This window comes from Ipomoea nil, unplaced genomic scaffold, assembly GCF_001879475.1.
Source record: "Ipomoea nil cultivar Tokyo-kokei standard unplaced genomic scaffold, Asagao_1.1 scaffold1936, whole genome shotgun sequence".
NCBI classification, from domain to species: domain Eukaryota; kingdom Viridiplantae; phylum Streptophyta; class Magnoliopsida; order Solanales; family Convolvulaceae; genus Ipomoea; species Ipomoea nil.
This window is the reverse complement of record NW_017618364.1, coordinates 1,919,904-1,938,860: the sequence shown is the minus strand read 5'-3', so window position 1 is coordinate 1,938,860 and position 18,957 is coordinate 1,919,904. Positions and strand designations below refer to the sequence as shown.

Genomic DNA, 18,957 nt, shown 5'->3' with positions numbered 1-18,957 from the left:
AAATTCTGTGCAGAACATGGAATTCAAAGGCACTATACAGTGCGTAAGACACCACAACAGAATGGTGTTGCTGAGCGGCTGAATAGAACCATTGCTGAGAGAGCAAGGTGTCTCAGATTGAATGCTGGGCTCTCTAAGTGTTTTTGGGCAGAAGCAGTGAACATGACATGTTACTTGATCAATAGATCACCACGGACATCACTTGGTGGCAAGGTTCCTGAGGAGGTTTGGTTAGGTAATCTTGTAAGTTTTGATCACTTACGAGTTTTTGGTTGTCCTAGCTATGTTCTTATTCCAGGTGATGAGAGATCAAAGTTAGATCCCATGTCGAAGAAGTGCATCTTTTTCGGTTACAAGAAAGGTGTAAAAGGATATAAGTTTTGGGATCCTGCAACCAAAAAGGTGGTGATTAGCAGAGATGCAGTGTTTGATGAGAATTTCATGTTCCAGCACAGTAGAGGTGGATGTAGGTCGTGTACCTTTGAGTGAGAAAGTAGTTAATCCACCTACGATTGAGACTCAAGAAGTTGCAGATTCTACATCTGCAGCAGGAACGAGTTCAGAAAATTTACAAGATTACAGTTTGGCTAGAGATAGACCGAGACGCACCAATGTCAAACCACCTAGTAGGTATGGGTTTGAGGATATGGTTTCTTTTGCACTTCTTGTTTCTAATAACACTAGTACAAAATAGAGCAAAGAAATATGATTTTAGGCTACCCTTCTCTAAACAAGGGTAGTGTATTATTTAAAAAAAAAAGGGGATAGTGGCATAATTGTAAATAAATGAATAAAAAACCGCTACCCTTTTTAAAAAAAGGGTAGCGTTTTTTTCTTCAAAAAAAGGGAACGGTGGCATAGAAAGGGCAGCGGAAACTAGATTTGAAAAAAAAAAAAAAAAAAAACGATCACAAAAAAAAAATCTCGCTCAACTTAGACCTAGCTGTGCTCGCTCTCATATCTCACCTCTCCTCAACGCGTCTTCCTGCCTCCACCGTCTCTCTCACCACACCTCCGTCTTCGCTGCGCTCCTCACCATAGACCACACCTCCGCCGCCGCCGCCCTTACCACCGCCTCCCTCATCCTCCCACGACGCCGCTTACACCGCCTCTCTCACCACGACTCCCTCAGCCTCGATCAAAAGTCGTTGCCGCCGCCACCAAGATAAGGAATCCAACGCCTCTCTCATCAGCCACCCACGACCTCGCCACCACCGTCGCGGCTGCTTCGTGACTTCCACCGTCGACAACTGGTCGAAAGAAATGTACGTGCAGGTAATTTTTTATTTTTTTTGGTTAAAATTACTTTTTATAATTATCATTGTAATATATATTATATTTGTTAATTTTTATAATTTTTATTTCGAATTTTTAGTTATTTTTGTTGTTATACCCATATGTGTAAAAATATGAATTTAGTTGTTATTTTTGTTGGGATTATATAGTAATGTGTGCATATATGGCATAATATGAGTAGAATTATGAATTTTGGTTATGAATTTTGATTATTATTATTTTATTTAGAATTTTGACATTTTAATTATTTAATTTTGAATTTTAATAAATGTTGTGTGAAATAGGTATTTTGATAAATTGTTTATTTGATGAAATATCTATTTGATAAATTGTTTATGATAAATATGTTGTTTGATTAATAAATATGGCATAATTGTTTATTTGATGATAGGTATTTATTTGATGCGATTACTATGTGTTAGTCTTGCTCTTTTGGACTTCCTTTTGCAAGTTTCTGGCATTGTGTCTATTCTGTTCACACGAAGACGCCACTAGTTTCAAAGACTCCATGGACGAGACTTGTTGGACTCCTTTCAATTTCCCAATCCCTTACCACATTGATTTGTTTGTGGTATATATGTATGTATGTTGTATATATCTACAGCTTTTAAAAAAAAATAGTTGTGTTGATGCTCTGTTTGCATAACTACGTGCAGTCAAAGACAGCAACAGAGAAAGAAGTGTTGAGCTACAATGGGAGAGGCATACAAGTGGTTAATGGCAGGTTTCTTTGTGCTAACTGCTACCTAAAATCCATCGAGATTGCCTCTTACTATCAGCATCATTCCCCCCTCATTACCATCCCTCAAAACTAAATACTATGTTACCGTACTGTTAATTGGAGATTAAAAGGTTTGAATTTGATGATTTTAATGTATGTTTTTGTGTCAGGTTATTGAGGATTCAATGAGGGAGACAAAATGGGGTTCAAGAAAGTTGGAAGAAGCAGCTCTAATAGTGTTATTAATATCAACTCTCTGATGGTTTTAACCCCTTGTGGCTCAATTTCATTCTGAGCAGGAAAAGAACTTCTATGTGGGTAAAGATCTTGTTGGGGATGTGCCATTGTCAAAGAAAGTCCTTGTTGCACTCACAACTGGTAAGGACATCTTATCAATGCTTGTATTGTTTATTTGCTCGAGTTCAGAAAATTAAATTAGTGCTGTTGTTCTTTCTAATCTTTAAACAGGCTCCGCTGCTTTTTATGTACGGTACCCTTCAAGTTTGGTTGCATTCAACACGATAAATCTTGAAATGCTCTGTATGTTTCCTTATCCTAAATACCCCCATGCTCGTTGTTTATTGCTTGTTTCGAGTTTAAATTCCGGGATGCATGTATCAGAGTGTTAATTTGAGAATAAAATTATGTCCAGTATGATTAGCAGAAATGGGTGGTGGCTTATAATCCTGGCCATCAAAGAAAGAATATATTCCAAACATGAAACCAAGGGCTCAAAATCCTCAAATATATTGGGGTACAGCTTAGAAGTTTCAAGTCCAATCATTTGGAAAGTGGAGTGTTTTCTGGATAGATTTTAAGTTTATAGCATCTATCTGCTGCGTTTGGCCACCCAGAAGATAATAAGTGGCTTTGTCGATGTGCTTGGGCCAACAGGGTTTTTGTCGACTCCCTCAGAAGCATTCAGTACTTAGGCCCAGTTTCAATAAGCTTATTTTCTACTTATCTCTTGTTCTAAACACATATCCTGATTTGTTAATGAGTTTGTATAGGCTTATGAAAAGAGTTCATGACTTTTTAAAGAGCTGTTTGTACTAAAATATGATAATGTTATCAGCGTTTACGGAGTAATTGTTTTATGTTTTTTGTTTGTTTGTTTGTTGTTGTTTTATAATAATCACTGTCTAAATTTTGAATCAGAATTCATTGTTGATGATTGAGGTTTTTTGTTTTTTGTTTTTGTTTTTTTTTTTAAAAAAATAAATATGAAATCTTGTTTCTTGTTTCAGTGTTGATCAGTGGATTACCTTTGTCATGTCTTTGCTTTAATTTCAAGGCTATACTATTTAGCACCTCATATCTAAATGAATTAAACATTAGTATTAAGTTAATATGTCCATGTTTACTAATGTATAGGCATGGAGGAGCAATTCATACTCAGGGTTCCCCCTTCTGTGGCTGAGCGAATTGACCTGAGTGAGAATGTTTCTTCTTCAGAAGACAAAGGACTGGATTTGTCATTTTCTGGTATATTTTTGAAGTTTCCTACTTCTCTACTCTCAAAATCATGGTATCATTGTAATAGTTTTTGAAATTTTGACCCAAATTAGATGTATGCATTTTAATAATTAGTTAATTGATTCATGTAAACAGTACAAGTTTTCATGGTAGCTGCTAGATGCTAGTCTGCAGAGAGCTATCTTTGAATTAGAACAGAACAATATGAAATCGTGTTGTAAGGAATATATTGTCTGCTTTAAGCTATGATTCTACTAGAAATATTTTACTTATCCAATGCAATATACCATATATGTTCATGTTTATTTTTGTTCGTGATTTGTTAAAAGTTAGTTTGTTTTCTAGAGGATGGTAGGAGTGGCACATTTGTCATAGGAAATGAGCACTTCCCTGCAGCTCTCTTGGATCTTCCTTGCATAGTGGAGTCTTACAAAACTTATGATGACAGTGTGCTGATTAAAACTGCATAACTATATACCAAACAGATTGGAGTTTCTCAGCCTTACAGATCATGAAGGATGATGAAGGGCCTTTTAATTTGGCTATGGCACCTCTAAAGATCAACGGAGACAAGAAGTTGTTCGGTACATTCTTGCCTATAGGCGTTGCTGATTCTCCTGATGTCAAGGGAATGTAAGTTTTGTTATTAAGACTATAAATCCATACACCAAAGGATTGGGCCACCATGTGGTATCTTTATCAAATATGCTGATTTTTAACACTTTTTAGTTTTTACCCCTTCTATTTGTGAGAATCCAGATCAATGTTAGCGCGTGACTTGCAGTAAGTTATCCATTATGATAGTAGATGCAATTGGTAGCACTGGCATTGACATGAAGGTAAAATCCTAAGGGAATCGAGACTTTGCCGTTTATCTAGAATAGTTCTTGAACCGTTCTTTTATTGGTTTTTTTTTCTCACTTATAAAGATGCTGAAATGTTACCAATATTGCATCTCAGAGCGACCCGGGGGTGCCAATTGTGTATGCTGGTTTTGGAGCTTTAATGCTTACAACGTGCATCGGCTTCTTGTCAAACAGTCAGGTGAGCTCCGTTGTTATTAAGTTGTCTCACATGTACACTGTTGTTAGTGTAATTTCAGAAGCAGTAATTGTTTTTGGCATTGTGCATTTTCGTATGGACAGAACTTTTTTATGATATAGAAAATTTAAATAGAACTATGTATATTTAAATTATATTTTAGTATGTTGATAATATTGTGTTTTGATTGATAGTTTGTTGATGGTTAGTATTATGTTGATATGTAGTGTATGAATTCCGTATAGGATTTTAAAAGAATTGGGAAATTTAAATATAATAATGATTTTTTTTTTAATTTATAAAAAACAATCAAAAACAATCCACTACCCTACCCTTCTTTTTAAGAAGGGTAGCGGGTTGTTTTTAAAAAATATAATAAATTAATGGTATTCGCTACCCTTCTGTGTAAAGAAGGGTAACGGATTCTTAACTTTCCGCTACCCTTATTCAAGGGTAGCGGAAAGCTCAGGGTTTTTAGAGACCCTAGTATCCGCTACCCTTGTACAAGGGTAGCGGATAGCCCTTTACAAGGGTAGCGGATGTGCAGATCTGTACTAGTGTAATGATCCAGTTACCTTTCAAGAGGCTATTTCTAGTCAGGAGAAAGATAAATGGATGGCAAGTATGATTGAGGAGATGGAGTCTTTATATCATAATCATACTTGGGAGTTAGCTCAACTTCCTCAAGGAAAGAAGGCTATAGGGTGCAAGTGGGTCTATAGGAAGAAACCACCAGTATCAGAAAAAGAAGGGGAAAGGTTTAACGCTAGGTTAGTTGCAAAGGGGTTTTCTCAACAGAAGGGGATAGATTATTATGAGGTTTTCTCTCCTGTTGTTAGACATACTTCTATCAGATTAGTACTTGCTTTGGTAGCCATTTGGGATTTGCATTTGGAACAAATGGATGTGAAAACTGCTTTTCTACATGGTGATCTAGATGAGCAAATATACATGAAGTAACCTGAAGGGTTTGTTAAACCCGGAGGTGAGCATCTGGTTTGTCAACTCAAGAGGTCTTTGTATGGGCTGAAACAGGCTCCACGGCAGTGGTACAAGCGGTTCGATGCTTACATGATTCAAATTGGCTATACACGTTGTGAGTATGATTGTTGTGTCTATGTTAAAAGCCTTGGTGATGGTTCTTTTATTTTTCTGTTACTGTATGTGGATGATATGTTGATTGCTGCTAAGAGTATGAATGATATTACTGCATTGAAAGTGTTGTTGGGTCAAGAATTTGATATGAAAGACTTAGGAGTTGCACAGAAAATTCTTGGCATGGAAATTCACAGGGATAGAGGTGCAAGAAAGTTGTGGCTAACTCAACAGAGTTATATAGAGAAAATTCTTGACAGGTTTGGGATGAGTAAGTCTAAACCGGTTAGTACCCCTTTGGCTAATCATTTTAAACTCTCATCCAATCAGTGTCCCCAAACAGTTAGTGAGATTGAAAATATGGCAAAGGTTCCTTATGCTAGTGCAGTTGGCTGTTTAATGTATGCAATGGTTTGTACTTGACCTGATTTGGCTCATGCTGTAAGCCAAGTTAGTAAGTACATGTCTAAACCTGGGAAGCAGCATTGGGAAGCAGTTAAATGGATTCTCCGGTACTTAAGGGGCACTATGGAGCATGGTATTGTATTTGGGAGTCAACAGAATGAGCATGTACTCATGAGATATGTGGATTCTGATTATGCTGGTGACATGGATAATAGACGTTCTACAACAGGGTATGTTTTTACTCTTGGGGGTGGTCCTGTTTGCTGGAGATCATCAGTTCAGTCTATTGTAGCTTTGTCTACAACTGAAGCAGAATACATGGCTGTGACTGAGGCAGCTAAAGAGGCTTTGTGGCTTTCAGGTTTGATTAAGGAGTTGGGTATTGAGCAAAATGGAGTTCAATTACACTGTGACAATCAAAGTGCCATTTTCTTAGCTAAAAATCAAGTATACCATGCCAGAACCAAACATATTGATGTAAGGTTTCATAAGGTCAGAGAGTTGGTTGTTTATGGTGAGATTTTGTTGCAGAAAATTCATACAAGTGAGAATGCAGCAGACATGTTGACAAAGGCAGTTACTAGTGACAAGTTCAAACATTGTTTGGACTTGTTGGGTGTTTCTAGTGACAAGTTTAATGAACATGGTGGTCCTAATCCAGGGAGACTATGAGATGAGTTTTTTCTCCTAAAGGGCTTATTCGCCAAGGTGGAGATTTGTGGAGTTATCTTTTTCTCCTAGAGAGCATATTCGCCAAGGTGGAGATTTGTTGTGTTTGTCTCATATAAGGATTAGGAATATGAGTTTGTCTCATATAAGGAATAGGAGTGAAAGGGAGATTATATGCCTATAAATATAATCAATGTATCTCATCACCTGGTACACCATCACAAATAATAAGAGAATACTTTCACTCCCGTAGATGTAGGCACATTGTCGAATCACGTAAATCTTGTCTTCTTTACCTTTCTGCCATTATTATTTTTCTTGTTCTTGTTAATCTCAACAGATAATGATTTGGTTTTCTTAAATCTTGTATTTTAGGGCGGATGATGGATGGGCTAAGAAGTGGCAGGGTCTTGGTTCTTCCTCTCTAAACATATACAGTGTGTTGCTTGGCTTGAGCTCTCTTATAGCAAGGGAATGCTCTTTCCGGTGATCTCACAATGGAAGGATGCTCTGGACTGGTTTAGGAAATGGGGGTATTTTCTGGTGAATGGGAATCTTCCGGTGGGAGTTTCACCTTGTTTGTTGACCCTATATTGGGATTTTGCTGTACTTAAATGGCAGCTTGGAGTCTTGTGTTCTCCTGTCATTTTTGTTGGGCACTCTTTGTCCGTGTTTTATGGGAGAAAGCAAATTAGAAAATCTCTTGTTGTGTTGGTGACCATACGCTCTTTACTATTCAAGAACTGGACATTGGCTGCTGGTCAAAAGTTTGACGGCGACCGGTGTGGCTGTTCTTTATCTCAGCTTTGCCGGCGGCTTGGATCAATTAGGATGCCGACAAAAAAAAAAAAAAAGATGGGAGAACATGTAATAGTGTTTGGGTACACACAAGCACGGAGCTCAAGGAATGAATTAGGCATGGACTCTGTGACAATGTTGGAAGATCGATCCCCACGTCAGACATTGTGAGATGACCACATGACAATGAGGTAGTGGAGCCTTTGTCTCATTAGAATATTTAAAGTTGTAGCTGATTATTCACTGCATTTTATTTCTTGTAATTTCGGGGTATGTCCCATTGAGTTTGTACATATTTTGTTTGGTTCTAATTTATTTACACTTACCAAGGAAAAAAAACATAACTGATGGTTGATGCATGTAAAAGATTTACATAAGATTACATATATGATCTTTAGTTCTTGGGTTAGCATAGGATTATCAATTGGGTACTTGGGTTAAAGACCGACAGCTGACAATAGGTATGAGGGAGTTAGAATATTGTATTGAACGAATACACTGAAGACTTCCAGAGTTGAAGATTTCAAAATTTTGTATGATAGGTGATGGAGATTATACCATGCACGTACGGTGGGCTACGGCCGGGCAGTGCGCGGTGGAGAATGCTCGACAAGTCATCTGCCCGATCATCAATCTGCTTCGATGGTTACCCGGTCACCCGGTCAGATGGTCTCAAGGCCCTAGACATGGACCGGGTAGTTAGGCCGAGTATACCCGCGGTATATATAGGGGTTGCTTGCCACGTGTGCGGCTGCATGCTTGCCCCCGCGGTACCCGGTGTATGGGCGCCGCCTTTCCGTGATGCCGGTGGGCCGGGCTCTGCTCCATAGGCTCTCTATATATACCACATTTATTACCTTAGAGGACTTTTAACCTACCTATACATTGTAATTAAGAGCTTCCCGGTCACGTCTTACGATCGGTCAGCCTACTGTTGTATCATACGATTACGGTGATTTTATACACACCAATAGGATCATAGGAATTCAATTGTAATAGATAGGATTCTATTGTGTTTTTTCTATGATGGAAACTCAATTAAGATAATTATTTTGGACTACTCAGTCGCACTGAGATAATCAATATTTGTGTAGTACTTGATTTTACTTAAGGATACAAGATATATTCTAAAAAAATATGCCTTCTTTACCTTTAGAAATTAATTTAAAAAATCTATATATATATATATATATATATATATATATATATATATATATATATATATATATATATATAATCAACTCACAAGATATTCTAACAAACATGCATTCCTTATTTAATATATTTGACATTGCTATACTTTATTATCTTATTCATATGATTCTCTACCAATTCATTCAAAAATAATTGATTGTTGTCTAAGGCAATGTATATAACATTTTTTTTTTTATTAATAATGTACTATTAATGTTTAATTTGTCATTATTATGTTTGGAATAATAATTGTATCATGTTGATTATTAAAATTTATATATATTATATCATTTAAAAATTAGAACAAATAATTTATTGTTGGGCATGACGTTTCGCGCAAAGCGCGTGCCCGTGACTAGTTAGATAATAAGTGTTAATTCCACCACAGGTCCCTTGTCTTTGGTGATAATTCCAAATTTAGTCTCATACTATCATTTTTACCATTTAACATCCAGACTATTTTTTAGACAATTTTAGTCATTTTCATGACTTTTCCTATTTTTAGTAAGGACATTTTTGTCTCTTCATATATTTCTTTTGTTATTTTTCTGGTTTCAACTGGTTTAATTGGTTTAGGACTTTACTAAAAACTGGTTGAAAATATGGTTACTAAAAATCAGAGGTTATCTAAAGTTCTAAACCGATTGAACCGGTTGAAACAAAAAAAAAAAAAAAACAAAAAAAAAACAAAAAAAAAAAACAAAAAAAAAAACACACACACACACAAAAGAAAAGTATGAAAAGATAAAAATGCCCATACTAATAAAAATAGGAAAAGTCATGAAAAAGGACTAAACTTGTCCAAAAAAGAATAGTTTGGGATGTTAAATGGCAAAAAGATAGTCTGGGACTAAATTTGGAATTGCCACCAAAGACAAGGGACCTCAAGTGGAATTAACTCAGATAATAATGTATTCTTTGAGTTTCACCCATCCTCTTTTGTTGTGAAGGATACCAACACCAAGGAGATTCTTCTTCGGGGCAATAGTTCTGGTGGGTTATACACTTTACCAGTTCCAAGTTCGTCACCTTCCGTGTTTCTTTCTGTTCGTGCGTCATTGTCTGTCTGGCATGATCGTTTGGGCAATCCGCATCATTGTGTTCTTAGTCGTATTCTTCCTCTTTGTTCGGTTAGTGGGTCTAATAGTACTTTTCGTTGTACTTCACGTTTATGTAATGCGTGTCAGTTGGGCAAATCTACTCATTTTCCATTGTCACGTGTTGAAACTTCTAGTTCAAAAATTCTTGATTTAATCTATAGTCTATACTGATATTTGGGGTCCAGCTCCTCTTTTGTCTATTGATGGTTATAGATACTTTGTTATCTTTGTCAATGACTTCTGTCGTTTTATTTGGTATTTTCCCATGAAACAAAAATCTGATCTCTATGATATTTTTAAGAAATTTTGTGCTCTAGTTGAATGACTTTTCAATAGTAAGATCAAATCCATCCAATCTAATTTCGGTGCCGAGTATAAAAAATTGCATTCATCTCTCACTAAATTAGGTATCTATCATAGACAATCTTGTGCCTATACTCATGAACAAAATGGTCGTGTTGAGAGAAAGCACAGACATATTGTAGATACCAGAATGATTGACTGTAAATGGGTCTTTCGAACCAAGAGAAAGGCTGATGGTTCAATTGAGAGATACAAAGCAAGGTTAGTAGCAAAGGGGTTCAATCAGATTCCTGGTCAGGAATTTTTTGACACATTTAGTCTGGTTGTAAAACCTACCACAATCAGGTTATTTGTTTCTTTGGCTATATCTTCTGGTTGGACTATGAGGCAGCTTGACGTTCATAATGCTTTTCTTAATGGTAAATTGACTAAAACTGTTTACATATGGCAACCACCTGGCTATATTAATGTGCAATTCCCTAATCATGTCTATCTGTTGAAGCGGTCATTGTATGGGATTATGGGATGAAACAAGCTCCAAGAGCTTGGTTTAATCGCCTCCATACGTTTTTGTTATCTGTTGGATTCCAGATATAAAAAACAGATCTGTCACTATTTTATTATTCACAGAATTTTACTTATGTCTATCTTCTAGTTTATGTTGATGACATTCTGGTGATGGGCAGTGATCAGGATCTTGTGAATTATTTATTGTCAAAATTGTCTACTACTTTCAAGATTAGGGATCTTGGTGAACTAGGTTTCTTCCTTTGTATTGAAATAGTTAAATGCACTGATGGGATTCTTCTATCTCAACAACGTTATATGCATAATATTTTGAAATGAGCTAGTATGCCATATTATATTGCAAACCTCTGTCCACTCACATACCTGTTTCGAACTCTCTTCCTACTTCTACAGATTTATATGATGATCCTACACATTATAGGAGCATGACTGGAGCTCTGTAGTATCTTACTATCACCAAACCAGATTTATCCTTTGCAGTTAATTAGTTTTGCCAACATATGTATGCACCTACAATCACACAATGGGAACAAGTCAAGCGTGTGTTGAGGTTTGTTAAAGGGACTCTCTCTTATGGTTTACGCATCCAAAAATCAGAGTCCATAGAATTGCATGCCTTCTTTGACTCGGACTGGGCTGGCTATCTTGAGGATCGTAAGTCAACTAGTTTTTATGTTGTAGAGTCCTAATAATAATGATACATTATTCCTTTAAAAAAGCATATTGTTCATCAGATAAAAATTCACAAGGGTTAGAATTCGACCTGTTTGATGTTGATGCTTGTTGATTAGCCACCAAAGCTATATTTCTTGTTTCGGGTTCTTCAGATTCTTTGGGCTCGTGCTCGAACTCATAAGCTTTGAGATCGCTGAAGATCTTACTCGTGCTGGTTGTCTTCATATCTCTGTGATCTCTCATGACTGTTACTTTCATCTCCCAAGATTTTGGAAGCCCTCGAAGAATATATAAATTCTTCTCCTTTTCAGTTGGCTCATTTCCAAGATCCGAAAGATCACCCATGAGTTTTGTGAATCTGAGTGCGCTCCATATAGGTGATGGCTTCATTTGGCATCATTTTGAAGTCTTCAAACTTTTTCATGGCCATGGTGAGCTTGTTGTCCATCTCCTGTTCATCTCCTTCACCTAAACTCATGAGAATGTCCCAGATTTGTTTTGCTGTAGTGCATTTCCGTACTCTCGGGAATAGCGAATCATCTAGAGACTTATAGAGGATGTCTCGCGCAACATTGTTGAGGTTTGCCCTAGTCTTCTCATCTGAAGTGAGTTGCGATTTTGGCTTGGGTATCAAGGCTTCTGGATCTGCTCCTTGAGCAGCTGCCTGAGTGTTTACCATCATCACGACAATAGGACCGGTACTCATCACATCCCATATTTCATCATGAATAGCCGAGACATGTGCCTGCATTCTCACTTTCCAGTCATCAAACTTTGAGAGATTAAAGGCAAGAGGCCTAGAACGGTTAGAATGCTCTCTTTCCATTTCTTTCAGAAAATTTGTGCAAAGAAAAAAATTTAACTTATGCAGATTTTGCATAAAGGGATCTACCAGGCAGTAAAGAAAAAACGTTTACCGTACAAGGCAACCGCTCTGATACCACTTGTTGGTCCCAGTAGAGTCTAACGAGAGTCTAGAGGGGGAGGGGTGAATAGACTCTAACCGATTTTTCAAAGAGACTCCTTTCAGAGTTATGCACAGCGGAAACAATATTTTGATTTAAGTGTTCTTTGCACACTTTCGTTGAAATAAAAACTTAGCGTTTGGTCGATATGATATGCAATGCACGAAAGTAATAGCTGAATGTAAAGAGATAAGGAGAGAGAGATTTTTATAGTGGTTCGGCTGTTAACGAAACCTACTCTACTCTTCTTTCACAACTCGTGAAAGGGTTTGCACTATCACTCCTAGTACAAACTACTTCAAGCTGGCTTCCTTGATCACTAAGTCGAACAGCCACTTGAAAGGTTTTTCAACTCCTAAAGTTTACTCCGCCTCTATCAACTTCTTCCTAAGTTGAGATGTTGGAAAGATAATCTGATGTTTCTCCAACAGGTTGCATCCTTGTCTTGATGTCTGGATGAATCTTCACTTGAGAAATTGCAAGACTGCTTCAAGTTGTGAAGTATGAGGATGAATGTGTCTTTGAAAAACTTCACAACTGACACTGGTTATGAAAAGCTTTAGAAAATGAAACCATTTGAAGAGCTTTTCTTAAGATCACAAGAGTGAGTTAACCAGCACCTTCTTCAATGGTGAAGAGAGGTATTTATAGGTGGAAAAATCCATCCGTTGGAGGGAGATGAAAATATTAAACCTAATAACCAGTGTGTATTACCCAGTGGGCATTGAGCATTTAATGCACTTGTACTGTATAGCTGTTGGAGCCAAAAACATTGTGGCTTTTCTCTTTGATATCTGACAAGATGGTACAAGTCTTTTAATGCTCCTTGTCTTTAGTGAAGATCATTCCTAGGACACTCTTTGTCCGAATGATTTGCCCATCTGAGTAATAGAAAACATTCTCATTGCTTCACTTAATGAGTGTTGTCTTTTTACAAGTCTGTCATTGACTTGTTCACTTAGGAATGAGCAACGAAAGATTGTCCTCATCTTTCGTCCTTCCTTCTTAGGTGAAGGTTCCTTTTGTAAAAGCAGTCTATCCGAGACTTGCTTAATCCTTCTTTCGTCTGGAAGCATTTTTGGATCATCTTCGAATCTTCATGTAGACCTATTATACTCGTCTCGTGCATGGTTTAACATCTCATGCCTTTTTCATACGAGACTTATCAAACAAGCGAAAAATAGGGGTCTACAATCTATGACAGTTTGGTATCATCAAAATCTAAATACACTTGTTTCTAACATATACAATTTAAGCACTGCTGATAACTTTGTAAGTTTACTACATCCAGAAAACAAAGGTTTTCCAGAACTCTCAAAAAAGCTTTCAAACTCTTGAGGCATTTCATTCAAATCCCCTTGCATATCACGCATCAATTCATCTAGCCGATCATTGTCTCCATCATTTCCAACATTATCTTCATTACTTTGATCTTTCTCTACATTTTTTCTACATTCTCTTTGATTTGCACTCTTACTAGTAGGGATAGTTTCGCCATGCCATATCCACCAGTCATATCCTAGCTTAAAACCACGACGTATCAAATGACTCTTAATTTGTTCAGAACTACGCACGAAACTTTTTTAGATTTCTACAATCATAACAAGGGCACACTATATAATTTTCACCAATTTGACTTGCATATTCCTCGGCAATTTTTATAAACTCTTGAACCCCATGAACATATTCAAGTGTATTGCATTTTTCATACATCTAACTCCAATCCATATCTCCTATATATTATCACACAACATTGAAGATATGATACATGAGTTAGTTTACTTGAATTATAACTTAAAGGCTCACATTAAAACTTTAACTAAATAATAAATCATCAAGTCAAGTCTTGTACCATTATTGTGCTACTATGAGAATGTTGTTTACTACTGTTGAGCATAACCATTAATGTGCAATTCAACTATCAGCTTAAGCTTTTAGTTGAGATGGAGCATATGATTCAATTTGGTATCAGAGGCAGACCAAAGGTCATGGGTTCACCACCCAATAAGCGACTACGATCCACGTGTTGCTTAACTCACCGCAAACATGAGGGGGCAACTTAAACTTTTAATTGCGATGGAGCACATGCTTCAATTACTACTAGTACGCTATTTCTCCCCTTCCTCCTTTAATACTACACAATAACAACTAATATTCATTCTTACCTTTCAAAGTCATAAAACCAACATATACAAATAAATAATAAAAAAATAAAAAATTACTAGTTTATTCTACTTCATTATATATTGAATTAATCCAATGATCTATACCCTTAATTCCAATATATACAAATAAATAATAAACCCTAAAAAAAAAAAATTAGTAGGTTATTCATTAGTCCAAAAATTAATGACAGTTATTCAATTATTTTCTTGGATTGACTAGGTCATTATTTTGATTAATTAATCATTATCCAATCACTTAATCAAATTCATTTTTGATTAATTATATTATTAGTTGGTTGTATTAAAGCAAAATATTAGTTATGCATGCATGTATTATTAGTCAACTATACTAAGGGTATATATCATTTTCTCTGATGATGACAGCCTTGTTTTAGGTTATAAAATTCTGATGACAGCCTTGTTGGGCAGGGAGCTACCACATTAATTACATTTTCCCTGATTGACAAAGCTAGGGACTTGGATATGTTTATTTAGTCTTCAGACTTTACTAGTTGTAAGCTGTCTGGCAGTTGGTGACAAAATAGCCCCCATGGGCCATGGCCATGTGCCCGCCCCTTCCTATTTCTACTCATCTACACATTTACCAATCAAATTTCCATACCAACATTTGAATCAAATATCACCTTTTATCTTTTAATTATTAAGTCTCTCATAGGTCAAAATGTTAAATTAATGAAAAAATGTATATGTATTTTTGGTTTTTGAATTATATCATATGATAATAATAGATAATTTTGTTAAAAGTTACTGTCACTTTTCATAATATTATCTTATAATTCATAAATTACAAGTTCAATTTTTCTTAATTTAAAAAAAAATTAAAAAAAAATCTCATAGTGCAGTTTTTGCTTACCTGTTAGCCCTCATATCCCACAGTGGCAAGCATTAATATAAAAATCAGTGCAACTGCAGTTGTCAACCTGGTTTTCTGTTCTTTTCTTTTCTTTAATTAAGTTTTGTCCCATACAAGTAATCTGAATTTTGTTAACTTATTAATATAAAGGGAAAATTGTAAAAAATGCCCCTCTATAATATGCCAATTATCAATGTCACCCCTGAATTATGAGTGGTGTAAATGTTGCCTCTCAATTATCAAAATGGTGCACATATAGCCCCTCCCGTAACGGACTTGTGGTTCCCCACTGCGGTCTATCGCTGGTACTTCGAATCGAGGGAGGGAAAAAACAACTAAATTACATATTTACTCCGACTTAACGGTGTCGTACACTAACGGGGAACCACATGTCCATTACGGGAGGGGCTATATGTGCACCGTTTTGATAATTGAGGGGCAACATTTACACCACTCATAATTCAGGGGTAACATTGATAATTGACATATTATAGAGGGACATTTTTTACAATTTTCCCTAATATATATAATTTTGTTAGATGAACTAAACTATTTGATGATCAGTTCAATGTCTTAATAGACCATCTTAAAAAATAAGAACAATCAAGTTCTGGTGCCACCTAATCCTCTGTTTTGTGGTCCAACTATTTGAGCTTAGTGTTTCAGTTCACTTCTTCTAGGTGAACCATAAAAATAAAAAACATATATAAAGACCATCTTTTTGTTGAATAACAAAAGTCAAACTAGCTCCATCTATATATTCTACTGTTTTAATTTTGTTGAACCATAAAACTAGCTCTATCAAAAACATATCCAGGTTTTCTCCGTACCACACATTTTTATATGCATATACAATACCACACAATTAATATTTATAACAAATTAATAAATTAAAAACAAATTTTAAAATAAATAAACAACAATAAAAATTCTAAAATAAATTACAAATAAATATAATTAAATTTTTTGAGATTAACAAGAACAAGAAAAATAATAATGGCAAAAAGAGTAAAGAAGACAAGATTTACGTGGTTCGGCAATGTGCCTACGTCCACGGGAGTGAAACTATACTCTTATTCATAGTGATGATGATAGTGATGACACAACCCCTTAGGGATACAACCAATATATTTATAGGCATCTAATCCCTGTACAAAGGGTCTATCCGTTTCACTCCTACTCCTAGTATGGGACAAACTCATATTCCTAATCCATATATGAGACAAACTCAACAATCTCCACCTTGGCGAATATGCTCTTTAGGAGAAAAGATAACTCAATAAATCCCCACCTTGACGAATATGCTCTTTAGGAGAAAAAATTTATCTCACCATCTCCACCTTCACATATATGCCCTTTAGGAGAAAGACTATCTCCACATTGGCAAATATGTCCCTTAGGAGAAAAATATTTATCTACATATACACATGGGTAGGAACAACCATGTTCATCCCAACTAGCCAGCCACACGCATATGCAGCATCAAACGTTACCCAGTGCACGTACACGAACCACTTCGTCCCAAGCCATTCGCCCTCAGCCGTCGACTTGTTATACTAGCCGCGACTCATGCTAACTGTCTCGTTTAGCTGACCTCCTGCATCTGGCTCATACCAGGACCATGTGACCATGTCCCCTCCTGGTATCCACGCTGCCCCAACACAACAGTGCCCCTGCAAAGTCACACTAAACCCGTGTGCCTTGCCCAATGCTCCACTAACCAATAATTGCCACTGGTTAGTAACACGCACCACGCAACATCAAACGTTCCCAGTGCATGTTCACGAATCGCTTCATCCCGAAGCGTCCGCCCATACCAGCCGTGATTTATGCCAAGCCCGACCCATGCCAGTGCCATACTGGCCCATACCAGCCGTGACTTATGCCAAGCCCGACCCATACCAGCCGTAACTCACGTCAAGCCCGACGCATACCAGTCGTGACTCATGACAAGCCCAGCCCATACCAGTGTCATACTGGCCCATACCAGGTCCATATCCCCTCCTGGTATCCACGCTGCCCCAACACAACAGCGCCCCTCACCATCTTCTCATCTAGCATCTATAAACGCCCAACAAGTCTAAACAATGTTCGAACTTCTTACTAGTTACCGCTAGAACACCACCTTCACTATAATAAGAGTCATCGGCTTGAACCACGTTCATAGCTTCCTGCTTCTTCAACTCCTTCCAATCAGCCTCTTCCACTTCCAGATTAGCTGGCGTTTTCGCCCTCAAGGTTTTCAGAAGACCCTGATATGCCAACAAATCCTTTACCCTAGACCGCCATAACCCAAAATTCCCTATACCATCAAACTTTGAAACCTCGAATTTTGTACTTGAACTAGCCATCTCAACAGTGCTCTGATACCAATTTGTTGAGATTAACAAGAACAAGAAAAATAATAATGGCAGAAAGAGTAAAGAAGAAAGATTTACGTGGTTCGGCAATGTGCCTACGTCCACGGGAGTGAAACTATACTCTTATTTATAGTGATGGTGATAGTGATGACACAACCCCTTAGGGATACAACCAATATATTTATAGGCATCTAATCTCTGTACAAAGGGTCTATCCGTTTCACTCCTAGTCCTAGTATGAGACAAAATCATATTCCTAATCCATATAGGAGACAAACTCAATAAAATTAAAAATTGATTTTCGAAACAAAAAATAAATAAAAAATAATTTACGTACCTGCGGAAGCTCGGCCTGCGTAGCTACGGCGGCGGTCGGCGTGCGTGGCTGCGGCGGCGAGCTTGGAGACCGGAGGCGGCAAGGGCGGCGAGGATACCAGCTTTTGAAGAAGATGTCGACGAGCTTGGATCTCCGGTGCAGTGGCGGCAGCGGCGAGGACTCAGACGAGTGGCGGTGGCGGCGAGGAGGCTAGTGGCGGCGGCGACACGGTGAGGAGGCGGCGGAATCGCGGTGAGGTGGCGACGGCGAGGGATTTAGGTGTGTGGAGTGTGGAGAGCGTAGACCTGATGATGAAGACGAAGGGTTTGCAATTTTGAACCCTAATAATTGGCGTCCAAAGTACATAACTTTGGACCCCTATTATTTGGACTGTTATATAATAGGCGTCCAAAGTTACGTACTTTGGATGCCTATTATTTGGCCCGTTAGATAGGCGTCCGTAATAGGCGTCCAAAGGTCTATAACTTTGGACGCCTATTCATTTTAATTAACAAAAAACAAATTATATAGTGGCATTTTAATAAAAATATGCCACCGCATTACACTTTTGGCGTCCAAAGTTTAAACTTTGGGTGCGAATTATTCAATTTTATTGATGTTTTTTGTACTAGTGGTTTGTACTAGGAGTGATAGTGCAAACCCTTTCACGAGTTGTGAAAGAAGAGTGGAGTAGGCTTTGTTAACCGCCGAACCACTATAAAAATCTCTCTCTCTCTCAGTTTCGGCGATTGACCTGCTTTGCATCTCATTAACAAACATCAAACCCTAATTTTCATAACGAAAGTGTGCAAAGAATCATTTAAAAAGAACATATACTTTCCGTTGTGCTTTACTCTTTGAGAGTTGTGTTCAAAAATCGAGTAGAGTCTATTCACCCCCCCCCCCCCCTCTAGACTCTCTTCAGACACTACTGGGATCAACACTTGGTAAACCAAGTTTCTTCCTTGGTATTGAA

At 37.3% G+C, this 18,957-nt stretch overlaps 1 protein-coding gene across 3 annotated transcripts in view; it reads left to right on the top strand.

The window, feature by feature from the left end:
- Positions 1-18,957, top strand: part of LOC109146704 (TMV resistance protein N-like) — a 129,424-nt gene that overhangs the window by 44,694 nt on the left and 65,773 nt on the right. The gene's annotated exons all lie outside the window — the stretch shown is intronic.